Here is a 27564-nt window from a genome sequence, read left to right as displayed (position 1 = left end):
CAAGTAAAGGTCATATGAAACTTGCTGCTGCAAGATATTGTCCCCTAACTAGGCTGTTGGGGAATCAGATCTTGGACATTTGTTATTTAACAAGTGTAGGTGCTGCCTGTAGAGTCATGAGAAAACACAGAGTTGGGAGTTGTGATATCCTTTGATTCTATCTCAAGCTTTTTCCTTTGTGACATGAGGCAAGTTGTTTAATTTCTTATCACCCCAGGTTTTCTATCTGTAAAATGATCTATCTCCTAGAGTTGTTGGAAGCATTAAAAGAAATAATGTATGGAAAGCACACAAACAAATTACGAAATGTGTGAAAATATTATATAATTTACCCTTGTTGTTAAAAAGTAGAATTGGCTGGGCACGGTGGCTCACGCCTGTAACCCCAGCACTTTGGCAGGCTGAGGCGGGTGGATCACTTGAGTGCAAGAGTTCGAGACCAGCCTGGGGAACATGGTAAAACCCCATTTCTGCTAAAAATACAAGAACTGAGATGAGAAGATCACCTGAGCCTGGGGAGGTTGAGGCTGCTGTGGGCCGTGATCATGCCACTGCACTCCAGCCTGGGTGACAGAGTGAAACCTCATCTCAAAAAAAAAAAATATATATATATATATATATAGAGAGAGAGACAGAGAGAGAGAGTCATGGAATTTTAGATTAAGAATGGGATTGAGTAGAAGAAGGAGTGGGCTCAAAGTCAAGAGGATTGATTTTTCTGGTGGTGACAAAAACTAAGCAACATCCTCACTTATTTTGATCTCTCTTTTCTTTTCTACAAAATGTTATGGTTGGATCAGGTGATAACTAAAGACCTTTCAAATAAGAAAATTATGCAAATAAGTAGTTCTATAACCTGTTGTAGAGACTTCTTTAATAGTTCAAATGACTTCCAGTGGCATGGGCTGACTCCATCTTGACATTCGTTATAAGACACTCATAACTACATCAGTTTAGTTATTACTCAGATCCAACCATCTCTGTGAAATCCACCTCCCAATGCTCTTCCCCCAGCAAAAGTAACTTTATTATTATGAAAAATTTCAAAACATGGCAGAAAAGCAGAGAGAATGGTATAATGAACAACCATAAACCCATCTTATACCACAATTTGCCATATTTCCTTATCTTTTTTTCTGGACTATTTTAAAGAAAATTACTGTTAATATTCCACTCTAAATATTCTAGAATGCATATATAAAATAATAATGGCTTTTAAAATATAGCCACAATAGCACCATCCCACCCAATGAAATTAACAATCATTCTCTAACATCATTTAATACATAGCCCATATTCAAATTTCCACTATTTTCCAAAATATCTTTTATAACTATTATAATTTATTCAAACCAGAATGTATTGCAAAGTGTGCATTTACGATGTCTCTTAAGCAAGAGTTCCTTCTCAGCTTCTTTATTCTCGATGAAATTGACCCGTTGAAGAGACTTTACTCGTTTTTCTGTATAACATTCTGCTTTCTGAATTGTCTGTTTCCTTGTGGTGTCATTTAACTTTTTCCTCTATTTTCTGTATTTCTTGTATAGCGGAGGTTAGATTAAAGCTTGGCTGGATTCAGGTTAGACAGTTTTGGTAAGAATTCCTTGTGAGTGACCCCAGGTGTTTCATTTGCATCTCATCAGCAGGCACGCATACTACAGCGATGCAGGGGGTCTCCACCGTGCCCTGTAGTTTCTGTTCATTGGTATCGGTTATAACAGCACTGGAGAATGAACAAAGTGGAAAAACAAAATATTTTCTTCGACTCGTTACTAGTAATACAAATTATATTAATTTTTGTGCACTGTTTGCCATTCTTTCCTAATTAGAGAACGGCGCTATTATGATTATGTATTTCATTAAATCATGTACCAGAATCATTTTGTGATAAGTTCTATTGACTTAGACTGGATGACCCTACGCATGCATGCTTGATCTTCATAGGTTATTGTTGGGTAACACTGTAACATTGCAGTCTCCTCAAGTAGTATAATTATCTGCTCACCCCGCCCCATACACCTAGAGAAACATTGCAAAAACCGTTTCATTTATAGGAATACACACACATACACATACACGCGCACACACTCACACTCACACATGTTCATACCATGTTCTTGCTGCGTAAATGCGGTGGTAACAATAAAGGGCAACAGAACATTAGAGATGATGCGTTAAACAAAAACAAAATTTAATTATTTATGATATCCACATTTCTCTCCTAAGCCCTCTTTTCTTTGCCACAAATAAAGAGGAGTAATATGAGTCTATTTATTTAGGATTTACTAAGAAATTAGTCTATTTGATAAGGAAAATGAATGCAGGTGGGAAATCTGTGCATCTTTATGGCCCACTCTTATTATTCAGTAGAGTTTCAGGAAGCCCCTCATCTATTTTCTAACGGTTTCCTGCACTTGGGAGTGTTTTCTCCTTTCCACCCCATATATATCTAATGCTCTTTATAATACCTACAAGCAAAATCCAGACATTTCTTCTGAGCCATCATCTTGATTTCCTTCTGCAGTGCTGTTAGCATTAAACATTTCACTGCTGTTTAATTCCTATGTTCTTTAAAAAATTATCCTGAGTTATTTTCCTCGATCATCAGGAAGTTGTTGCATTATGTATTTTTACATTAAGCAATCTTGGTGCTTATGTGATTTATATATTTTGTTCATAGTTTCCCCTCCTCTCCTCTCTCCTTTCCTCCTTCCTTCCCTTCCCTTCCTTTCCCTTCCCTTCCTTTCCCTCTTCCCTCTTCTGTCTTCCCTTCCTTCTTACCTCTTTCCTTTCCTCTTCCCTTCCCTCTTCCGTCTTCCCTTCCCTCTTCCCTTCCCCCTTCCCTTCCCTCTTCCCTTCCCCCTTCCCTTTCCTCTTCCCTTCCCTCTTCCCTTCCCCCTTCCCTTTCTTCTTCCCTTCCCTCTTCCCTTCCCTTCCCTCCCTTCCTTTCCTCCTTCCTTCCTTCCTTCGTTCCTTCCTTCCTTCCTTCCTTCCTTCCTTCCTTCCTTCCTTCCTTCCTTCCTTCCTCAGTCACTTCATATTCTCAGTCATTTCTCACTTTTTGTACCTTTAATTTGCTTGCCATTGAAAAGGCAGAACGTAGTCCATTATTTGCTTGTATTTTTAACTGTTTGGCATTTCTTGTTTCTAGACCTCCTCAAGAATTGGAATATTATCAAGAACATGGATACTCAAAAGTCAGTTCTGTGCCCTGTAAAGAAGAATTTGAGGAGCTTAAATAGCCTGCTGCTTTGATCTCATCTGTCCCTTAGGTTCTCTAAACAGATTTTATGACTTTCAAATTTGGGTATTTCAATAGACGTTTCTAGTTTTTGTTACATCATCTTTGAAAAATGCTTGCAAGATGAATAAATTTACATTCAGCCTTGTGTGTAGAACTTGTCATTTGTGGAACTGGGTTATTAAATGATCCTGGGCAATTAGTATAGAAGGTAGTTACTTTGAGAAATAGAAGAAATACTCAGTTCCAGCTATTAAATCATTAAGTTTGGGATTTTATCATGTCACTAAGTCCAAGACTTTTTGTGAAAGTGAGCCAACTTCAAAATATTCAAGCTTTAAAAATTTTTCTAATACAGCTTTTAGAAAGGTAGAATTAGTTTTACATTTTTCCCTAACATCCTCTTCCGTGCCCCCAACTGCTCCACCTGGGATAGTTACCTTGACTTTGTAAATTTGCTGCCAGTAAAAACTAACAAGAATATCTGCAATGAAATAGTTGTCTTGTGATATCACTTCTTAAATATAATAAATGAAACAGATATGATGCATAGCTTATGCATACTCTTTGCATAGAGGTGAATGAGAGATTTACCATTTGGTATAAGATATTTACATCTGTTCATCAAAATATGACTCCCTTTGTAGTCTTCTAAAGCCATGCCTATAATATACATTATTATGGTAATTTAAAAATGGAACATAGAGTAGAAAAAGAACATGATAAATGCATATCATCTTACTCTTTATAGCTCTAGTAAATTTTGTACCTTAGGCTAGACTGGATACATTTTGAGTTTCTCATGCAACAATCATTTTGGAAATGCGTCAGTCAACAGGCTTCCTTTACTCATTATTATTTAGCCTAAAGATCTGAAGAATCTGTTTTTATTGTGTTATCAATTTATTTCCAAGAAATGCCACTGCCTTTGTCTACTTGAATGAATATTTCCTTTCTTCCCATTTATAATGATTGTAAAGCTAGACCTTTTCCTACCCTCATTTCATCAACTTTTCCAAGGGCTCCACATTTCTTTTTTCCAGGAGATTCATTCATCTACAAATTAGTATAACAGATATTTCAGAAACAGCAGCTGAGCTGCTGAAAAAAATTTTTTTCTCTCCCCTCTCAAAGGATCAAGAATATATTTCAGGTTTCTTTTATTTTCTAAGCATTAAATCTTTTAGTCCAAATCATGGAAAAAATAACTGGAAAGGCATTTGTTGAATTACACAAAGGGCATGTGATTTCGACCTCGGCAGGAACACAGGCTGCAGCCTAGCTGTCCAGGCACTATCCTTCCCTGCAAAGGTGAAATGATTTAGAGGCCTAGAGAAACTTAATTTTTCTTGATCACCATGTGCAACCCGGAATTTTAATGGCAGGCATAATTAATTCTTCTGATGTTAATCATCAGGGCTGGGCTCCACAATTATCAGCCTGGTGCAGCTGGGGCATGGTGCAGACATGAAAAATTAGGAAAATGAATCAGTAATAGGGTGGCAGATTTAATCTGCATCATGAAAACAAAGTTAAAAAGAGGAAGATCGAGAGAATTTCAGCTGAAGCTTTTGTGCCAATGCGCAGTGACAGAACTGAAAAATGTTGCCGATGTCCAAAGTGATTGGTAATTACCAAGCCATTGAATTTTTTATTGTCAATTTATCATTGCGCCAGAGGTTAAATTTAACATCTTCTTCTAAAGCCATCATTCTAAGAAGGCTCACTGCGCATCACGTGGCTCAGAGTCAGCGAAAGGTTAATCAGGTATTCCTTTAGTTTGCATGAGCCTCCAAACCCTCCTTCCTCCTGGGCCACCCTGCCATTGCTGAATACCTTCCATAGGAGATTTTCTACTCTTTGGTACCTGTGACTTTCAGATAAATATCAAATTGTGTATCACACACACTCTTCTCTGTCTATTGGTATATATTATGAACCCCAGTGTAAAAAGAATTATTTCTCAAATAAGAAAAATCCCATCATTTCAAGCCCTGGGGATACTTCATTAAGGTGCAGCTGAGACAAGGGCTCTCTCTCTCTCTCTTTCTCTCTCTCTCTCTCTCTCTCTGTCTGTTTTAAATGCTATTTTGTCAGGGGCATTGGAAGAAATGACACGATCGCTTAAAATGAAATTAAAATTCCACAACAATTTTATCTGATTCAGATTTAATTCTCTTCATCTCTTTCCTTTTTGGACAGGATGTCCCTTTTATTAATAGTTGGGAAAGAGCTTGGTTTGAAAGGAAGGAGATATTTATCTATGTAAATACTTAACACTTTAAATAACTGCTTCTTTAAAAAGCATTCTGAAATGTTTGAACAGATCCAGAGTTGATACTGAAATTCCACAGGAAAAGTCTCTTAGTAATTTTTCAAAAGTGACTTTGCTTAATTCAAGTCATTGCTCAACCTTTAACATCACTTGTTTCGTCATTTTGTTGTTTGCTTGATCGTGCCTCTTCTTCCATATGTATTTTGAAATTTAGAGCAGTCTCTTATTAAAGGAATAGCATGTATTTTCTATAAATTAAAAATGGAAATAGCCTTTAGGGAGACTTGAAAAAATCAATGTGTACATTAATTACTGCAATTCATTACTCAAATAAAAATGGGCTCAAGCTTTCTTTGGATACAAATTTAGGGAACAAGGATGTTTGGAAAAGACAAAGCCTGTGTTCCTGATCATGTTAATCTGCAGATCAAAGACTCCGTGCATCCAAGCCTGGTGGAAGCTCCTCAGGGGATAGCCAAGCTGGGCTCCATCCCAGTACCGGGCAGTGAGTTATTACTGCTGAATACAAAAGCTGGTCACGTGACTGTCACCTACCCGCAGTGGCACGAGTCCTTCTCCTTCCTGGGCTTCCTGAGACCTTGCTTTTCTGAGTCCTCGCTTTTCTATAATTAAATCTGAACCATAAAAGCCGTACCTGTCAAATGACCTCGAGCTGCCCTCATAAACAAAACTGGGAATTTTGCTGGTAGCAACACTTTGCTTTTGGAAACAGCGTAAGAAAATATCCTATTAGCTTCCTAGAAGCTTCCCTCCCCCCACTGTACCTTTTTTTTTTTTTTAAATCAATTCTTCCACACTGAGCTTCCTCTCCTGTTTTGGAATTTAAGTAGAGGCCTGGAAAATACACAGCAAATAAAAAATATGGTATAATTTATTGAAAAGATTCTGCTGCCTTCTTCTGAATTAGTAACCTGTCCATTTAGGAAGAAGAGAAAGTGCAATGAAGGAATGTAATTTTTCTAACAGCATTTGGCTGCCTTTCTTTGATCATGTTTTATGGCTAGAGAATAAATTACCATGTGAAGGTTTCTGTTTAAAACCTGAACATGTTTAGTATGATTTGAATCCTGCCATATTTTGCATAGCTGCCTTTTGCCTGAGCAAGTTTAATGCAAAGATCAGCAGCTCAGAGCATAACACATATTAGCCAGTTCTTTTCTGCTATTGGAATCCCCCACTATTTTAATTGGATTCTTTCCAAAACTGCAACTAATTAAGAATCAATTCAGGACCATTAGCAAGTGGGACAAGCTAGCCAGTGTTGCATATTTCAAAAGAGTTAGTTTTAATGAGAGGCGTTACTGGATGGGGAGTGTGGGGGGAGAAACAGATTAAAGCTAGTGTAGGGACCTTCTTCAGCTAAACTGAACTACTAATGGTACATGGAAAGATGCTGAACTTGTAGTCCCTTGTAATTGATCTACTTACTGTTAAAGAAACTTTAAAAACATGAATACAGGTATTTAGAGGTGCATTAGAGGTTCAGTAACGATTTATAAATGTTACAAATTGTCCCCTTCTGTAGCAGAATGCTCCTTCGATTGAAGAAAATATGCTGTCTGCCTTCAGACCCGTTAACCTCAGTAAGGCCAACCCATTTTCTCTTCCTTGGGCTTTGCACTGGGGTACATCTGCATAACAAGACTGCAGTGCCCGCAGATGGTGCTTTTTAATTTGTTAGAGGGTTAGCTGTGCCATATTTTTGACAGCTGTTCTTGAGTTCCTTTACCACAATGAAAAATTTTGCTAGATCCTGGTGTTTAGGGAGAGAAATTTGATGCTCACATCCTCATTAGTTGCTTCTACTCTGTCTTGGATTTTACTATCCAATCCTTTTTTGTTACAAGTCTTGTGCGGGCTGATGTTTTTCTCCAGAGGATTAAGATGAAAAGTTAGTATACAGTTAACCTGCTTTGAGTGTATTATGAATATATGTGTAGTTTCAAGAGGGTAGCAGGATATTTAATCATTGGGAAGGATAGGCAATAAATCAAATGTCTGAACTTGGATGCATTATCTAATATGCTTGATTTCAGACTTAACCTTCCTCATGGACTTCTGTCGTGAGAAATTACCTGGACTAAGTTTCTTCATTTGAAGCAATCATAACCCGGCCACAGAGCTTTTATGATTGTAAGATAATAGTAATAAAAAAAAGATTGTTGGCTTCTAGCCGTGGACATGGACAATAAAAATACATTACAGAAAAATAATTTTACTAAGTTTAGGTTTGATTACGTATTTGAGATGGTACAGAGAAGAGATTGAAAAGGCAATTACAGGGATGTTGAAGACTTGTGAGTTTAAAGGATACTTTGAGATATGTGGGGCCAAGGAAAGTCACGTATGTTTACTGGGTAGGTTTCCCTCTAGTTGCAAACGTTATCAAAACAAGAGAGTAGCCAGTTTGAATCTATGTAATTTACCACTGGGCTTGCGATATGGGGAAACATTGTCTCCTGTCTACCATTCACTCAGTCACCTGATAATCATCCTCTATTCCTCCTTCACACTCCCTTTCCGGCTGTAATCCATCAGCAAGACCTGTCCATGTCCCCTCCTTCATTTCTCAGTTCTGCCAACTTCTCTTCACCCAATTTACCTCTATTTCGGTTTGAAACTGAATCAGTTCTTGACTAGATTATGGCAAAGGCCCTTTACCTGAACTCTCTGCTCCCTTCTTATCTCCTCCAATCCCTCCCTTAGCACCCTGGATTTTTGTTGCTGTCTCATTTGCCACACTATAATATTATTCTTAATTTACTCTTCTTTCTTCCTGTTGGGCTGTGAGCTATTTGAGGACAAGAACCAGATCTTTCACCTCTGTATCTCCAGCCCTAGCAGTGTACATAGCAGGAGCTTAAGAAAATAATTGGGAGTTATACCTGATGTAAATGACGAGTTGATGGGTGCTGACGAGTTGATGGGTGCAGCACAGCAACATGGCACAAGTATACATATGTAACAAACCTGCACGTTATGCACATGTACCCTAGAACTTAAAGTATAATAATAATAAATAAATTAAAAAAAAAAAGAAAATAAACTGCTGAATGAATCTCTTCTGCTATATATTAGGCCCTATTCTAGGTCTGGGGCATGAAGGGAAATGGGACTCACGAAGTCTTTGTCCTTATGAACTCCAGACTCATATAAATGAACATAAAAATGAGCAGTTGATCTCAAAAGCTCACTTGCTGTGTGCTGTGTGAAATGTTTAAATTTTGTTTTAGTGCACAGGTGACCATCTAAGGTATACACAAAGGAAACCTGAAATACTGATAAATCTTCCAACTCCCAAATTAAATATCAGTTTTACATGGTGTACATCAGAAGGGTGAATGTTCTAAAGAGGTTGAAGAATGAAGTCACCCTGGGCCAAGGATATGTGGTAGATTGTTGTAGTAACAATCTCCAATTTGCTCAGGGTTTCCTTGTATGGTCCTGGGCAGTCCCCTCTTACACTGACTCTGACCTTAACCAAATGACTTCTTTTGGCCAGTGGTATAATAGCAAATGTGAGAATGCTGGAGATGTGAGAGGTGCCCAAACATTGGGGCTTGCCCTCTTTTGTTGTACATAGGGTCACTTCTATGGCCAATTGTGTGAAGAAGCTTGGCTAGCCTAACGAATGATGATAGACACATGGCCAACTCACCCTTAGGGCTCCAACCAACTGCACATCGTCTTCTGGACATATGAGTGAGGCCATCCTAGACCATGTATCACCCAGCTGACCAGCTGACTGCAGATGCATGAGCAAGTTCAGCCAAGAGCAGCCAGTGCTGAGACAGATCAGCAGCAGCACAGACCTGACCAAAGGTCTGTGAGCAATGATTAATGGCTATTATTTGAAGCCACTAAGTTTTGGGTGGTATGTTTTGCAGAAAAAGCTAACTGATACAAGGTGGTGACTGTCACCTCCATTCTGGCTATTCAGAACAGTCTGGAAGACCAGATATTTCATTGGAGGTTCCAACTAGATGAATCAGTAGGCAAGGTATGGGGTGGAAAAAAGTTGTCAAAAAGTAATTGATTTTCAACCTAAGGATACTTGATATTTTTGGTCCTTAAGTGTAGCTCATTCACTCACTGAGGGAAGTAGGAAGTAGGATGATGGTAAATAGGTTTGTGTGATGGAGGCAGGGATGAGTATGTTGGGATTGGGACTCAGGAACACAAACTGGGCAAAAAGCTAAGGCACATGGTGTCAGGGTGGAGAAGACTTTCAATGAAAGCCACCTCTCAAAGCCTCTGTGTGTGTGTGTGTGTGTGTGTGTGTGTGTTTGATGGTTTTAAAGACTTCTTTTCTGAAAGTCATGGGTGTGTCATGTCTTGCAAGGTTACCTCTTACGAAAACAACAGTTAAGGATTTATTCTTCATTTATTCTGTCTTTTGGAGTCATGACAGTGAATTTTATTTCATTCATTTCGTTTAACAAATATTTCTTATTTCCTATAGGTGCCAAGAACTGTGATCTGTGCTAAAGATACACAATCTCCTTTCTCAAAGTGTTCGGAGTTCAGTAGGGTTGACAGGCAACTGAAGAGAACAGATATTTACAGTAGGAGGAGAATGATATACTAAAGGTAAGAACAGCCTGCTTGGGCACACATAGGAGGAGGACCTAGCTCAGCCTACAGGTAAGGGATGCAGGGAGGGTTGGTTTGCCAAGAATAGGAGCTCTGAGGCTTCTCATATGGTAGCACTCTGGTTTAGCTGACTGCAGTCTTCAATATAGGATGATGAATTGGTGAAACACTGAAGTACAAGACCTCCCTTTACCTTCCATTTTATCTCTCATATTTGCTTTCTATTATGTTCAAATGTGTTCTTGATGGGGGAAGCACAGGTGTTCTAAATCAACAGCAGCCCGAGGACCAGAATAATGGGGTTACGTGTTTACTTGCCTGATGATGGCAAGAAATAGGGAAGCTTTCACAACCTGGTTATTTGGCCACATGCTAAACCTTGTGGATGTTTCTACTTTTCCTCTTGCATATTTAGTTTCACATCTGAATTTCCAGAAGCCTTGCCAAGTGTCTTACAGTTGGTGTGTGAAGGGCTTATACTAGATGTGGACACTACCTTATAAAAAGAAAAAGTTCTTTGTCAAAGATGTCATTTTGGAGGAGCTACCCAACTTTGAAACACTCTTCCTAAATGTGGGGGTTCATCAACATAGCCTCTCCTATTTTGAGAAGTTGAAAAAATAACTTTTTCAATGTTGTCAGCTGGGGACAGGTGCCTAAGTTTGGCCAATCACATGCATTTGTTGAGGATCTTGTCTGTGGAACCAAAGAACCAGTTGCTGGGGAATTCTTTGCTCAGCTGTGGACATTTTCAGCGTCCTGAGGCAGCAGGGGCAGTGTCTTGGAGTCAGCAATGTGAGAGACTCTTGGACCATGGTTGCAGGACACTTCTCCTGGTGGCCTTGAACTGACCCAGTTCTCCCTCCTTTCCAGCTTTGTAGTTCTCGAGAATAATTGTAGGTTATACTGGGAATGCAACATCCTGGATAAGAAGGGAGCAGGCTGGAAGAGCCTGGGCTCTGTTTCAGTCTCTCCTAGAAACAAGGTGTCCTTCAATGCTTTAGTCTAGCAGGTATGTTTCCCCAAGGTAAGGGGGGGTGCCGCTTTCCAGGCTCCCTCAGCTGCTGGGCAAGTGGTACATGTGCAAATGAGACTCCATTCACCCTGGGTCGCTTTCTTGAGCCTTGGAGGGCCAACTGGTCATAAATCCCATGCTTCTGGTGTCTCTCACTGCCTATCTGTAAGTAGTGAACCCACTTTATGTAACTTGTGTGTGTTCTGTCTCCCTGGATTTGAGCAAGAAGTAAAAGGAAAGCCCAAGCTTCAGTGGGCTCATGTGCACTTTACCTAACCAGCAAACGGTGAACCTGCTTTGCAATGGTTCTTATTGTCTGGCCTCCTTTTGGTCTTGTCTGTTTTCCAAGTCTGGATCTGTAGCCCGCCAAGCAATTCTAAGAGCTGCCAAATATCCCTTCAATGATTTTATTTTTCTTAAATAAGATAGTAACTTGCAAGTAAGGATTCTGACTGATATATTCCATTATTGTAGTTTCAAAACAGAGGTAGAGGGGGACACTTCAAAACACAGTCTGGATAATCACATTAGTTGAGGTTTTGTTGCTGAAAAAATAGTCCATGGTAGCTTGTTTTAGCAGGACAGGGAGGTAGTTGACTTACAGAATCATTAGGAGGGTTAAAGGAATAGATCGGGTTGAGCTTCATGAAAAACTCTCTCAATTTGTTATTTATTGTTTACTGTCCATCTCCTTTACTAAAATGTAAGCCTCATGAAGGCAGAAACCTCTGTTTTATTCTCTTATATACCCTAAGTGTCTGGAACAGTATCTGGCACATGTAAGTACTCAATAATAATAATAAAATACACAAAGGGAGAAATGTTGAACAAGAGAAACCAGAACATCTTTTAGCCTATCCCTAAAGAGACCCTAAGTTATGGGTGATTATTCTGAGTTGGAGATATTTGGCCATATGTCACAAAACTTGTAGGAATATAGGCAAATTGTACCTTTCTGTCCACTAAAGGGAGCATTTTTTTCCCAAGAGAATGAATCAATACATCAATATTTAATGTGTATAATATAGGCCATCTCCCATGCAGAGGGTGACATGAGTAATGTATACTTCTTGTGTGTATTGCTTGAAACTTTTGATTAGGGGTTTCATAAATAGCATAAACTCTTGAATTATGGAACTTGAGATAAGGCTGAGCTGGCTTAAACATTTGGATTAATTTGGACCAAGTAAGTCTCAGTAACAATATGAAAAGTTTATTGATGATGATGAATTGTTTATAGATTCTGCAAAGAGTTGGGCAGGTTTGACAAGTAGGGAAACCAGAGGAGAAAGGGCACGACAAGCTGGGCTTCATGTGCAATCCCAATTTAATAGGCTGGACCTCTAAATCACTGCTTTAATTTTGATTTTAAAATGCTGGTAACATGTTGGTATGCTCTAGTATCATAATTCATTATCGAGGTTTTTTCAAGATGGCATACAAGTTTTGTTTTGCTAGTGTTATATAGTAAAGTGAAGTCTGTGGGAGCAAGAGAACCAGAACTATATGGAGCATGTGGAGCATGCTCTATAACCATCACTGTCATTTTGGAGAGATAAATGAGAGCAGGATTTTAGGGGTACTATAAAGCATCCATAGGGCACCACTCAGATTATTTGGTTCTTTCCCACATTCCTTCCTCTCTCTCGCCCTCCCTCCTACCCTTTCTCATTTTCTTCACTCTTTCCTTCCATCTTTTAAAAATTTTTAGTTCTATCCTTTTTCTATGTTTTTTTTTTTTAAAAAAGCCCTATGTGGCAGTGTATCTCAAAACCCAATTAAATTCATTCATGACATTCAAAAATCTATTCAGTTCAGTAGGAGCCAGGGGACCAGGAACAAGCCTAAAACTTCTTTTTCATCACTACATCTCTACTGATAGACTATGTACAATTATCTTTTATTTAGAGAACTATGTTTACACCACAATAAATCTCACTCCACGTAAGTTCCTCCCCATTTCCAAATAAAGAAGAAAATAAAATGCTCCAAAGCTCTCATTTTGACAAAGGCACATTGCTGAAATAAATGCTAGAGCCTGAATGGTTATAGAAATGAACTGTATAATTTCACCAAAATTAGTAAATTGTCTATTTACAATACAGCTTTCACGGAAAAATGACTATTTTTACCTGTTAGTAATGCGGGCTCAGAAAGAGATGAATTGTGTAGACAACACATTTCACTGTGGCTGAATAGCTGGCTGGGATCTGCAGGCTAGCTGAGCCAGATCATTTCACTGGGTTTTGATCAAGCAGGAGGGCCTCTTCCTCCCCAGGTCCTACCCACTTTACTATGACACCAACAAAACAAAAAGTGTATGCAAACTTGCAAAAACCTTGAGAAACAGAATTATAATAGATACTAGAGTATACCAAGACATTACAGAAACTCTAGGTTTCAGTTCAGATCAACTGTGTCCAACAAAGTTATTTTCAAGTTGTACATGATTCTCTTCATTATTTCATTCTCTTGACCATTTCACTGCTTCTCTGCAAACTCGAGGTAGAGAGACTGAAATAACTATACTTTTTACAACCTGTTGACGATTCTTGTAAAAACTTTTTTGCTAAAGGGGAATTCTAAAACTTACTAGTTAAAGTGATATTTTGGTGTTGTAGCAAATCCCCGACTATAGGATCATCTCCAATAACCCTTCTTTAATTGAGAGGAAAATTTCCATCCAACATGTATCTTCTTTAGTTCCTGTTTTACTTATACATTATTAATTAATCTGAAACATTCCCTTTCTTTTTTGCATATAGGTATATTTTAAATACACAACAGGATTGTACTTGAGATAGTGTGCATAAAACTTACTTGAATTAAAATAAGACTTTGTGCCAGGAGAGATTATTCTTAGAGGAACATTCAGCAACACTCATAAGGGAGCATCTACTCTATACAAAGCAGCCTAAAAGATTCAGCAAAGAATGTGTTTCTTGAGGTTTTTTTTTTTTTTTTTTTTGTTTTTTTTAAGAATAGAATCAGCATTTGATTGGTCTGCCTTGGAAGTTGTCTACTTTCACATACTTGATTTTATTAAACACATATTGAGTATGCAACAAATGAAACTCTATTTCTATATAACAAACAATTTCCATCTCAAGAATTTGTCTGTCTAGTGAAGAAAACATGTTCTTCGTCAATTCAGGGTAAACGCTGTTAAATCAAGATTATTTTCAGTTCACCAAGATTTTCCTTTTTCTTTAACTCTTGCATCTGAATTCTTGGTGCTTAGATAGAGTCAAGGCAGCAGGGAGGCCGGGGCATGTGCAGCTATGAAATCACATAACTGCCTAGGCAGCTCCTGCTCTCTATAGGGTCCTGTATGCTTTTCAGCTCATCCACTCTTGTGTTCTCTCCTACTGTTAACCCCAGCAGGCTCGCCTTCTCTCAGGTTCATACCCATGCTGCTCTTGCCTGTACTGAAAACATTTGATTCCCCCAAGGGGCTGTTATAGGCCCTTTTTCCTAAACACCTCATACAGGTGTTTTGACTCAACTTCTCCAGCCTCACACTGGGGTGGGGTAGAACTCTAGGCCTTGCTGCTCTCCTGGGCCCACATAGAAGTAAGGCACTGGTCTTTTTTGCTCTTGTCTTCCCAGCATAATCAGGGAATGTTTCTTTTGATTCATCTCCTACCTGAAATCAACCTGGGGATGATGGAGCAGGGATTAGGACTCCTTCCCAGGAACACTCACTGGAGTCTAATTCTCTTTTTGCTTCCCAACACCTGCTCTTCTTCCCTTATCGTGGTTCTCTTCTTTCTTCAGAGTTTGGGAAAACTGAGTTTTCTTTTCTTTTTTTTTGAGATGGAGTCTCACTCTGTCACACAGGCTGGGGTGTAGTAGCGCCATCTTGCCTCACTGCAAACTCTGCTTCCTGGGTTCAAGCGATTCTCCTGCCTCAGCTGGGATTACAGTAGCTGGGATTACAGGCACCTGCCACCACACCTGGCTAACTTTTGGATTTTTAGTAAAGATGAGATTTCACCATGTTGGCCAGGCTGGTCTTGAACTCCCGACCTCAAGTGATCCAATTGCCTCGGCCGCCCAAAGTGCTGGGATTTCAGGCATGAGACATGATGCCCAGCCTGTGCTGGGTTTTCTTAAGGCGCATCAAACCTAATCACTACTTTTATATCTCCAATTTAGTTTTCAGTATTTTTATTATATATCTTTCTGCTTTATGAGTTCTGAATTCCTGAAGGTCTGAAGTTCTGTCTGTAACACTTGCCTCACTAAGTGTAAGGATTGATGACTTCTGATTTCCTTTCTAAATAACCCAATACCCTGAACTAATCCTACCACTCCCTCCCTCCTCAAGTCCAGTAATTTCTGGAGAAAATGATTGCTATAAAGTTATCGTGGAAAGAGATAGTCATTTATGCAATTCTCCCAGTTAACTTAAAATACTGACCGGCACAGTTGTACTAGCAGAACTCAGTCTTGCTTGGCGATAGTTACAGAAAAAGAAGATCTAAAGGTGATTGTCAATCTGTTTGGGCTGTTATAGCAAAAATATCATAGACTGATTAATTTATAAGTAATAGAGATTTATTGCTCACAGTTCTGGAGTCTAGGAAGTGCCAGATCAAGGTGCCAGCAGATCTGGTGTCGGGTGAGAGCTCCCTCTCTGCTTCATAGATGACACCTTTTGCTGTGTCCTCACATGGTGGAAAGGGTGGAGGCAGAAAGGCAGCTCCCTTTGACCTCTTTTATAAGGGCACTAATCCGGTACTTGGGGGCAGAGCTCTCATGACTTACTAACTTCCCAAAAGGCCCACCTCTTATTCCCACATTTGGGATTAAGTCACAATATATGGATTGTGGGATATACCGGATTCAGACCATTACAACAATTCACTCATGAATGAGATGAAATGGATTGTAATATTAATACTCAGAAAGGTAAGGGGCATGTACAGGTTGGGTCAAATGACAGGGAGACGAGGGGTGGCGATGGAGCCTCATTTGTGCTAAATTTTAGAATGCCTGCCTGTAAATTTTGTGCAGTGTTTTTACTTGGCTTTAAATTTTCTTTAATTTTCATCATGTATACTAGCATTTGCCTGATTAAGGATACAATGGCATAGAAACATGGTGGTAGAAAATACTCTGTACATAGACCCCATCCATTCACTGGTAATTTATTCATTAATATGTAAGTGAATGTTCAGGTATGTTAAAGAAAAAAATAGTCATAATACTTGTTCAAAGATGGCCAGGCAGGCTGTATTCAAGGAGAGGCTGTGGGATGGGTACAGGGATCATGCAACAGGGTCTGGAAGTATGGGAAAGAGATTGGGCTCAACTGCCAGGAAGACAAGTGGGGATTTGTAACCAAGGAGCAGCGTGTGGGGGGGAGGTCCGTGGATGGAAAATCACTAAGAGGAAACATCAAACCAACTTGATAGGACTCTTGGATTGCAGGCCTAGGTGACAGATACTGAGAGTGGTCGGACACTAAGAATGGGGGACTTTGCCTAACTGACTTAGCAGGGTTCCTGCTCAAACTGGATTCTTCAAGGACAGAGAGGGAAGCCTAAAGTTGGGCCTCATCATGAAGGACTCAGAGGATCCTATTCAAGTTGTTTGGTCACAGACAGTCTTTGTCAGGCATAGGCCATGCAGAGAACAAAACAAAGGCAATGCTCGGAGATGTAAGTGGAGGGTTACCCTTACTCAGGTTCTGTTCAGGCTCTGAATTAAGTGACAAGTTTGTGGCAGGATTAGATTCAGCAGTCTGTCTTTTGACATGTGGTGGCTAACAGTGGAGAGTCACACAATTACTACAGCAGGAGGGCCTGGGTCTCAAGAAGCAGCCCAGGCTGGAATTCTCTCTCTTCACAGCCTCTCATAGCCCATGTTTGGGTTTCATCATGTGACTGACACCGGAGTCCTCATCTAACTTGTCTTTGTGCCAATCTTACCATCCCAGTCAAACTTGAGACCATTGATATGTGACCTTGTATGCTTCTCCTCCTGGGTCATATAGGGCAGAAAAAGTCAGATAATTTCCTCACCCATCACTAGATTAGTGGCTGAGACCCTACAACAAAAGACAGATTAACGGAACAAAGGCAAAACAAATATATTTAACGGAAGTTTTACATGACATGGGAGCCTTTAGAAATGAAGACCCAAAGGCCCAGGGAAAACTGTGTTTTTATGGTCACTTGTACAGAAGTGTGATTGGAGAACTAAAGGATGTGATCTATGGTAATAAGCTGTGGAGAATTTAGGAAGGCCTGTTTGTTCAGATTCTTCTTGGTCTCCAGGTATAGGGCAGGACCCCTCTGGAATGAGGGTCTTAGGACTTATTTTCAGGCAAAGTAGGTCAGAAAATTCTCTTGTAGCCATGTTCCATGGGAAAAAGGCAGGAGAAGGTAGAGTGACCTTCTTGCCTCTACAGTTTTCTCAATTTAATTCAAGTTAAAAAACCCAGTATGCCAAGCTGCCATATTTTGTGGTAGCATCCCCTGTACCCCATTAGTCAGAAGCTGAGGGGTCACACACTGTGGTGGGAAAAATTCAGGTCACAGGCATAGTCACAGTTGTATTTCTCTGGCCCATCTCCCCTCCAATTTTGAGGTTCCCAAGGGATGTCTTTATATGTTCTGCACACTGGGTCACGACCTCATTTCCCCTCCTGGCTGGGATGGTTGTGGGAATATTCCTGGTTGCTGATCATGCCAAAACCCAACAGTGGTCTGCGGGGCTTTTGCTGTCAGTACTGAGAGGACCAGCTCCCAGTGCTGCTATTGCCTCCTCAATCTACAGGCACATTGCAGAAATATCAGGGGTTTCGTTCCAGACCACTGCAGTAAAGCAAATATGGCAATAAAGTGAGTCACACACATTTTATGGTTTCCCAGTGCATATAAAAATGATGTCTACACTATACTGTAGTCTCTTTAAGTGTGCAATAGTATTGTGTCTAAAAAAATGTAGATAACTTAAAATACTATATTGCTAAAAAATCCTAACAGTCATCTGATCCTTGAGTGAGTCAGAATCATTTTTCTGATGGAGGGTCTTGCCTTGAAGTCAATGACTGCGGAGTGATAAAGTAGTGGTTGCTGAAAGTTGGGGAGAATGTGGCAATTTAAAAAAATAAGACAACAGTGAAGTGTGCCACACTGATTAACTCTTAATTTCATGAAAGAGTCCTTTGTAGCATGTGATGTTGTTTAATAGCATTTTATCCACAGTAGAACTTCTTTTAAAATTGGAGTCAGTCTGCTCAGATCCTGTTGCTGCTTTATCAACTATGTTTATGAAGTATTCTAAATATCCTTTGTTGTCCGTTCAACAATGTTCACAGCATCTTACCCAGAATAGATTCCATCTCAAGAAACAACTTTGTTTGCTCATCCATAAGAAGCAACTCTTCATTCATTCAAGTTTCATCATGAGATTGTAGCAATTCAGTGACATCTTCAGGCTCCACTTCTGAGTCCAGTTTTTTGGCTATTTCTATGGTATTTGCAGTTACCTTCTCCACTGAAGGCTAAAACCTCTCAACATCATCCATGAGAGTTGGGATCAACTTCTTCCACCCTCTCATTAATGTTGGTATTTTAACTGCCTTTCATGAATTACAAATGTTCTTAATGGCATCTAGAATGGTGAATCCTTTCCATAGCGTTTTCAATTTAATTTGCCAGACCCACCAGAGGAATCACTATCTATGGCAGCTATAGCCTTACAAAATGTATTTTTTAAGTAGTAAGACTTGAAAGTCAAAATTACTCCTTGATTTGTGGGCTGCAGAATAGATGTTATGTTACCAGGCATGAAAACAACAGGAATCTCCTTGTACATCTCCATCAGAGCTCTTTGGTGACCAGGTGTTTTGGCCATGAGAAGTAGTAATATTTTGAAAGGAGTCTCCTTTTTTTGCTTGTTTGCTTTTTTTCCCTGAGCAGTAGTTCTCAACAGTGGGCTTAAAAAATCCAGGAAACCATGCTGTAAACAGATGTGGTGTCATTCGAGCTTTATTGTTGCATTTTTAGAGCACAGGCAGAGTAGATTTAGCATAACTTTTAAGGAACATAGGATTTTTGGAATGGTAAATAAGGATTTATTTTAACTTAAAGTCACCAGCTGCATTAACCTCTAATAAGACAGCCTGGCCTTTGAAGATTTGAAGCCAGACATTACCTTCTCCTCTATAGCTGTGAAAGTCCTAGATAGCATCTTCTTTTAAAAGAAGGCTGTTTTGTAAAAAATCTGTTGTTTAGTGTATTTACCTCCACTAATGGTCTTAGCTAGATCTTCTGGATAACTTGCTGCAGCTTTTACATCGGCACTTGCTGCATCACCTTGCACTTCTATGTTATGGAGATGGCTTCTTTCCCTTAACCTTGTGAACCAACCTCTGCTAGCTTCACATTTCTCTTCTGCACCTTCCTCACCTCTGTTAGCCTTTATAGAATTTGAAAAAGGTAAGGCCTTACTTGGATTAGGTGTTGGCTTAAGGGAATGTTGTGGCTGGTTTGGTCTTCTATTCAGACCACTAAAACTTTCTCCCTATTAGCAATAAGTTTTGTGTTAGGCCGTTCTTGTGTTTCTATAAAGGAATACCTGAGGCTGGGCAATTTATAGAGAAAAGGGGTTTAATTGGCTCATGGTTCTGCAGGCTGTACAAGCATGGCACCAGCATCTGCTTCTGGTGAGGGCCTCAGGAAGCTTCCAATCATAGCAGAAGCCATAGGGAGCCAGCATATCCCATGGCGAGAGTGGGAGCAAGGCAGAGAGAAGGTCGGGGGGCGGGGGGGGGGGGCGCCCAGACTTTTAAACAACCAGATCCTGTGTGAACTAACAGCAATAACTCACTTACAAGGGGAAGGTGCTAAACCATTCATGAGGGATCCACCCCTCATGATCCAGTCATCTCCTACCAGGCCCCACCTCCAACACTGCAAATCACGTTTCAACGTGAGATTTGGAGAGGACAAACATCCAAACTATATCAAGGCTGTTTTGCTTTCTTATCATTCATATGTTTACTGGAGTAGCACTTTTAATTTGTTTCAAGAACTTTTCCTTTGTGTTCACAACTTGGCCAGTCGGCTGGTACAAGAGGCCTAGCTTTCAGCCTTTCTTGGCTTTTGACATGCCTCCTTCACTAAGCTTAATTGGTTCTAGCTTTTGATTTAAAGAGAGAGACTTGTGACTCTTCCTTTCACTTAAACTCTTAGAGGTCATTTTAGGGTTATTAATTGTCCTAATTTCAATATTGTTGTGTCTCAGGGGACAGAGAGGCCTGAGGAGAGAGAGAGAAGGGGGAAAGCCTGTGGGTGGAGCAGCCAGAACACATACAACATTTATTGACTAATTTTGCTATCCATGGTTCATGGAGCACAAAACAATTACAATAGTAACATGAATGATCATCTAGCACAAATCACCACAACACGGTAACCATGAAAATATTTGAAAGATTGCAAGAATTACCAAAATGTGACAAAGAGACACCGAGTGAGCATATGCTGTTGGTAAAATGGTGCTGATAAGCTTGGTCGATGCAGGTTTGCCACAATTTTTCAATTTGTAGAAAATGTAGTATCTGCAAAGCACGAGAAAGTGAAAGGCAATAAAATGAGGCACCTGCTGCTTTGCTGCACACCTGTGCCCTGGTTCTGGAACTGCTCCTAGAATTTTTGAGAACTCAGGTGTTCAACCCTTTCTCCTCTCTGATACTGTGCACTAAACTTGTGCTTGCATTAAACTCATGTGTCTTATCCTTGAGATGCATTTTTCCCTCAGGAGGTTTCACTTTCCCCATCAAATCTCCAAATGCTCTTCAATGTAGCCAAAATCTTAATCTCAAGATAGAAACTTTGAAGTAGCTAAACATTTGCAGTCATGAAATCCTGTGACTTTATTTTTTTTATTCAGAAGATTCTTTGCCAATTAATTTTTTGCCTATTAATTTTTAAGTCATTAACTGAATTAGAAAATATTCTCCAGATTCTCCTGGCCCCTACTTATCAGTGATTAAACACAACGTCTATTTAAATCCTTCATTAAGTAGTCCTAAAGTCTAGGATTTGTTAGAGGAAAATAGTAACTCAGTTCTACCAGAAAATCATAAAACTAATAAGTATAGTTATTTACATGTGCATGAATCTTGATTGATTTTTTAACAGGTGTACATGGATTCAGGATGTAAATTGAACAGATTCTATCAATAACTACTTGGCATTTCAGAAGTGAAATAAAATTTCCTATTAATAAATGCAAGCTTCGTTACTATAACAAAACCCAAGTAATTGCAGGATCAATGATGAGGGCCTTATGCCTGTGAGTGAGACATATTTAGATATTATAAAGAAGACTTTAGTAGGAAATGTATAGGAGTATTTAACAAAAATTTGCAAAGATACAGCTTATTTTTTTCTGTTAAAGAATGTCTTGGACAACCTCAAGACTAAAGCATGTGGCAGTCTGATGCCATCAGTAATGAATATCAATTGTTATTCATACTCAGTTCCTTATAAGTCTTGTATATAGATAACCATGGCAGAATAGACCATGATTACTCTCTCTTAGGAGTGATTATTTAGGTAATGGCTTGCTTTGTTTCCCTTTTTACCCCTCTCTCCACACCGGTTATCTTGACCTCACAGGATAAAGGAGGGACAGGTCCCATGACTGAAAGGGACTTGCTGTTTAGGAGTGGGGGGCGAGGGATGGGCAGGGATACAGGAAGCCCATCTTGAGTTCTCTTCTTAGCACCATAGACCATCATAGGCTGATTACTGGCACCTCAAGCCCTAGGGCCGCAGTGTGAACCTGTCCCTGATCTCAGGTGCCCTGATTCCCTATATGTCAGTCTCGGTGTGATCAAGGCTCTTCGCTGGTTTTCTGTTCCTTCTGTGCTCTCACTCACTGGATCCTCACTTGCTGGCTGCCTGCTTGGACCTCTGAGGATCTGTTCTTTTCCTCCTAAGTGCATTAAAGCAGTTTAGGACCTTTGTGTCTTAGCTCTCTGACTCTTCAATCTTAGAAGCACTTTTCTGATATATATGATCTCCTTGGTCATGTCACCAAAAGGGACTTCTTCTGCTTGTACCTTAAGACTACACACTGAGCCTCTACTATTCAGCCTGAGGGGCTTGTTAGACTCTGAGAATTACCACTCCAAGTTCTCTCAGCTGCTGCTTGAACCCTGCTGATGATGGTTTAGTTCTTATTAGTCTGTTTTCATCTTGTCAGTGAGGTTAATTTCACTGGCTACATTACATGTAGGGTAAGCTGGATTTGGGGATTAGGTTGCCTGAGTTTGAATCCTGTCTACCAGTTATTAGCTGTTTCGCCATGGACAGCTCACTGAATGACTGTAAGCCTCAATTTTCTTACCTATAAAATGGGCTAATGATAGTATCAGCCTCATGAATGATTGTAAATATTCACTTAGGTAACATATATGAAGTTCACTGCACAGTGCCAGGCACATTGTAAATATCCATAAATGTAACTTATTATAATTATGAATAAATGATTGTGATACTGAAAGATTCACAGCTGCCCTTCAGAAAAATCTGATTCCTGTGTTCTGCTGACTGTTAATATTTTTTTATTATAGCATTCTTAAATCATAAGGTGATTTAGGAGGGAAAAACATGGCCTCTCTGCAAAGGAGTGAAAGCTTACAAATCTAGAGTAAAATATTAGTTTAATTTTTTGCACCTCTTCAATAACTGTCTCTTGTGTGGGTAGTGTAATTACCAGTGGAAAAATGAGTAAGAACTCAAACTCAATAAATTACATTTTCATTGAATTTCTTTGCTTATATTCTAAGTGAATAGGACTTTGAATTTTGAAACACTTTTTTTGCCACTTTATTTTTTAACTGCTAAGACATGACATAGTATGCATTTTAATGTATTCATTCATGTCCAGTTTCAACAAAACTTGGTGGGAATTAGTGCCCCATAATTCATGCACTAGGGTGTCTTATTACAATTATAAAATTTTATTATAAAATGTTTTTTTAATATTTATATTGTTAATTAAATGATGAATCTTCATAAATTCTGAACAGAGAATTATGGTCCATTAGTTCCTGCTCAGACTTCTTATTAGCCAATCAGAATATTTGATTTCTCCTTCTAACATGTCTGGATGTTTGATGGTAAAGTTTGCAGATGTTGCTATCCTTTCCATGCCTCTGGCGTCTCTGAAGAAAGACTCTCAAAGCAGTTTACCTGCATTGAGATTATTACAAGGTGGTCCTTTTCTTTGGGGGAATTTTTAGAGCACTTGTGATTATTAAAAAATCAACACTCCTTTTGAGTTTGTTTCTAAAGAGATTTCTACACTAGAGAAGGTAACCATAAAACAGCATTTATATCTGGATATAGGGATTTCTGCCCTCCTGCATACACATATACATATAGTCACTAAAGCTGTTGTGATGGGACATTAAATGATGACATAATGATCACCTGAGCAGCAACAGAAATGTAGGGAGATGAGAAACCCCGAGAATGATCTAGACCTGCACTGTCCAATAATGTAGCCACTAGCCACATGCGGCTATCAAGCACTTGAAATGTGGGTGGTGTGACTGGGGAAATAAATTTTAAATTTTATTTAATTAATATTTAAATTTAGGCCAGGCATGGTGGCTCACGCCTGTAATCCCAGCACTTTGGGAGACCGAGGCAGGTAGATCACGAAGTCAGGAGTGCAAGACTAGCCTGGCCAAGATGGTGAAACTCCATCTCTACTAGAAATATGAAAATTAGCCGGGCATGGTGGTAGGCTCCTTTAATCCCAGCTACTCCAGAGGCTGAGGCAGAGAATTGCTTGAACCTGGGAGGCAGAGGTTTCCATGCTACGAGATGGTGTCACTGCTCTCCAGCCTGGGGGACAGAACAAGACTCTGTCTCAAAAAAAAAAAAAAAAAAGATTTAAATAGCCATTGAATTTTACAAAATGCAGTTCCTCAGTCACACTAGCTCCATTTTGTTAAAATAATTAATTGGGAGGCCATCAGATCGAGGCAACTCCAGCACCCCGGGATCTTACCTAAGCAAATTGAAACCCAACTCACTGTAAATGGTCATGTGCTAGGAAAATGAAACTTATATTTAATCAGTGAAGAACCACCAACTAACCTCTAACTAGGGATTTCTGCTAGATTGATTAAAATAAGGTTACTGTTCCACTTTAGCCAAACACAATTTTTTTTCTTTTTGTTTTTTGCCTCGCTTCTGAATTCACCTTATACAAATTTTCTCCTCGTGCCCCGTTGCCGAAGCCCTGAACTGCTAGTGGTCTGGTGCTGCCTGATTCATGAACTGCTATTCGCTCAAATAAACTGTTTAATATTTTAATGTGCCTCAGTTATCTCTTAGCAATTTTAATTGCCCAGTAATCATGTGTGCCTGGCTACTGGCTTTCAGACTGAGTAGTACAGATATAGAACATTTCCATCATCACAGAATGTTCTATTGGACAGCACCCATCTTCACAAGCAAGGGGGATGTCAAGAAGATGTAATTGTCTTTCCTCTTTTGGTTCCACATTATCTTGTCTCCAGGCATTCTCAACACTGGAGAAATGCGGGATTCAGAAAAAGGGGGAGGGGAATGATAATATAAAATTTAGAAATGAGCTTTGTGGTGGACAGTTGTAGCCAAAGCACTGGGAGAAGAAGCCAAGGAGGGTTCTATTGCAAGAGGGCTGCAACATCTCCCAGCCTCTGGGAATTTTGTTGCTGATTGTTGGAGATGTGAATTTAGTGAAAGACTGCAATGATAGCTGTGTTAAAGAAGAGAAGCGCCATCAAAAATAATGCCAGAGGTGGAAATGTTTTCATATTTTTCTCTCATATTACGCTTTTGCCTGGGAAGAAAAATCCTGGAACCCAAACATCATCTCAAGTTTTTTTTTTTTTCCCCTCAAACTTTAATGTGCATGTGAATCACCTGATAATATTGTTAAAAAGCAACTTCCTATTCAGTAGGTCTGCAGTGCAGCCTGCATTTCTGAGAAGCTCTCACATGATACAAATGATCAAGGACCATACTTTGAGTTGTAAGGCTCTAGAATGTCTAGAAACCTTCAGACCTTCTATATAAGCATTGTTCTAATTACTGGTTCAAACACAGGAGGTTACACCTTTCCAGAAACCAATGTGCCTTTAGTTTCAAACTCAGACTAGGGGAATTTGTCTGTGAGTAGGAGGTAGAGGAAGTCTATTGTTTTTGGAGAAATGAGGCACATTACCTCTAATCCCAAGACTGGTGTAAATATGTTCTAATGTACTCACACAAAAGTATGGGAATATTTAAAAATTGAGGAGCATTGATCCATAGAAAAAATTCAGTCAAATTTATTACACAAGCAAAAAGCAAGTCACATATGTGTTTCAGTATTGTTGTGACTATTTTTGTAACACTAAGCCTTTGAACAGAAAGCAGTTTCTATCTGATACTATGATTTAGAACTAGTTGGAGAAGGAATCGATTGTAGGTAGAGGCCAGCTATTGATCAGAAAAAGGAATGGGGAACTGGAATGTTTCTCAAATAGAGAAAAATTTAGAAATAGAAGCTAGAGGCAGGGAAATTGCTGTTTGGAAAAATACAATCAGGAGTTTTCATAATATCTAGATGCGCTGTGGGACTTTTCAGCTCCTGATACAGATGGAGGGGCTGGGAATATTAAGGAGCAGAGGATCTGGAAGGAATGGGGTATCTCTGTTCCTTGGTTAAGTACTGCCAAGCAAGCAGGGTCTGCAGATCAAGTGAAGCTGCCTAAAAGGATCGTTGAGCTGCAACGAAGTCTAAAGCGTCATTGTGCGTACATGCCAGGAAGATTTAGACATGAAACTACAAGTCCCTGCTCAGTTATTCCTGCTCTTACCCAGAGGATAATCAAGACTGAGTTGAGTAGAAACCTAATGTTCCAGGCATCTACACGAGCTTCATGCCTAGCGTAGTTGTTTTTTAAATAAAGAGTTCAATGCTTATGGGAAAATCAAAATCAAGAGAAGTATGCCCTCTAGATTTCTCATTTATTCATGCTCATGGGAAGCTGAGATGTGTATTTGTTTTATTTGTTGCATAGCAATCAGTCCAGAAACCCTTTTCTATTTGGTGGCAGTTACCTAAAATTACAGGAGTGTGTCAGGGAGGAAATACAGCATCTAATGAATACTAGTCATAAAAACAACAAATAAAAAAGAAACAAAAGTATTTATATCTTGAAAGTTACAGCAAACAATTCAAAGAATTTAACATTGTAGAAAAGTGTGTACTTCCTATTGGGATAGTAGTCTGGTTTTCCGGTTTAATAGAAAGAGAACTCCACTGCCAGTTAGAAGACTTATTGTCTACCATAAAAGAAAATCAACATTGAAAAACAACATTGAAGAGAGTTGATATAATGTATAAAGGATGTAACAAATGGCCTTAAATCTTTGCAGATTCTGACTCCATCTACTTTTCCATTTGTGGGAGCAGCTTGCTTAGATGTTATAATTGAGGTCTATGTGGTGCTGATCTAACTGTGACCCCTCAAGAGGAGGTAAAGGAGGTTCTGCAGCAGCTTCTGGGTTTCCACCTTCCGTGGACCTCCTTTTCCTCTCTTCTTCCTCTTTCTTCCTCAGGTAATTCCCAAATTATCTGTCTTCCTTTCATATTAGCCCTACTTTTTTCTTTTCCCCATTGCACTTATTTTCTGGTACTGTAAAATTACTTGTTACATTTCTTTTTCATTGTCTGTTTCTCTCCCTCCAGAATATAAACTTCTTAAAAGCAGGGTTCTTTGTCTCCTCTCTTCACTGATGAATCCTGAGCATATGAGCAGTACCAGGCACAGAACAGATGTTTGGTAAATGCCTGCTGAATGAATGAACAATGGTTTTCCCATGAGATGGGACCTGGGTATCAGTGTTCTTATAGAGTACAGGTGGCAATGTGGCCTTGGTCTGATCACCCAGGGGACTGGTCACTTCTTTTGCCTTTTCTTTCTCAGAAAGGTGGTATTCATTTTTACATGGTCAGGGTGTAGTGGGAGATGCTGATGTTTGATAGTTTGAGCGTTAGCTTCAGCTCTTTCTTTTTCTTTTCTTTTTAAACACACAAACACTAAGCCACAGACTTGCATGTTTTTGTTTTCACTTTTGATTGTGTGTGTGTGTGTGTGAAAAAGATTGTGTGTATGTGTTTGAAAAAGAGAAACACATGGACACTTAACTTTTTTCCAACAGAATTCTTTAAACAGAATCTGAATGAATACTATCTTGTTTTGTCCATAATTTACCATGTATTCTTATACATGTCAAGTCTGTTTCTGGGCCTCAGCTTTCTCAGTTCTGACATCCTGTTTCTTTTGTTCTTACATAATCTATTCTTTTGATATGTTTTTCTGTTTTCTCACTCCCCCTTTGACCT

The 27564-nt window shown here is 39.3% G+C and overlaps 1 pseudogene; it reads right to left on the bottom strand.

The window, feature by feature from the left end:
- Positions 1-18133: 18133 nt before the first annotated feature.
- LOC139357289 (tigger transposable element-derived protein 1-like) lies at positions 18134-20361 on the bottom strand (annotated as a pseudogene).
- Positions 20362-27564: the final 7203 nt, after the last annotated feature.

The sequence above is a fragment of the Macaca nemestrina genome, chromosome 11 (genome assembly GCF_043159975.1).
Source record: "Macaca nemestrina isolate mMacNem1 chromosome 11, mMacNem.hap1, whole genome shotgun sequence".
Lineage (NCBI taxonomy): Eukaryota > Metazoa > Chordata > Mammalia > Primates > Cercopithecidae > Macaca > Macaca nemestrina.
This window is presented reverse-complemented; position numbering and strand designations above follow the sequence as displayed.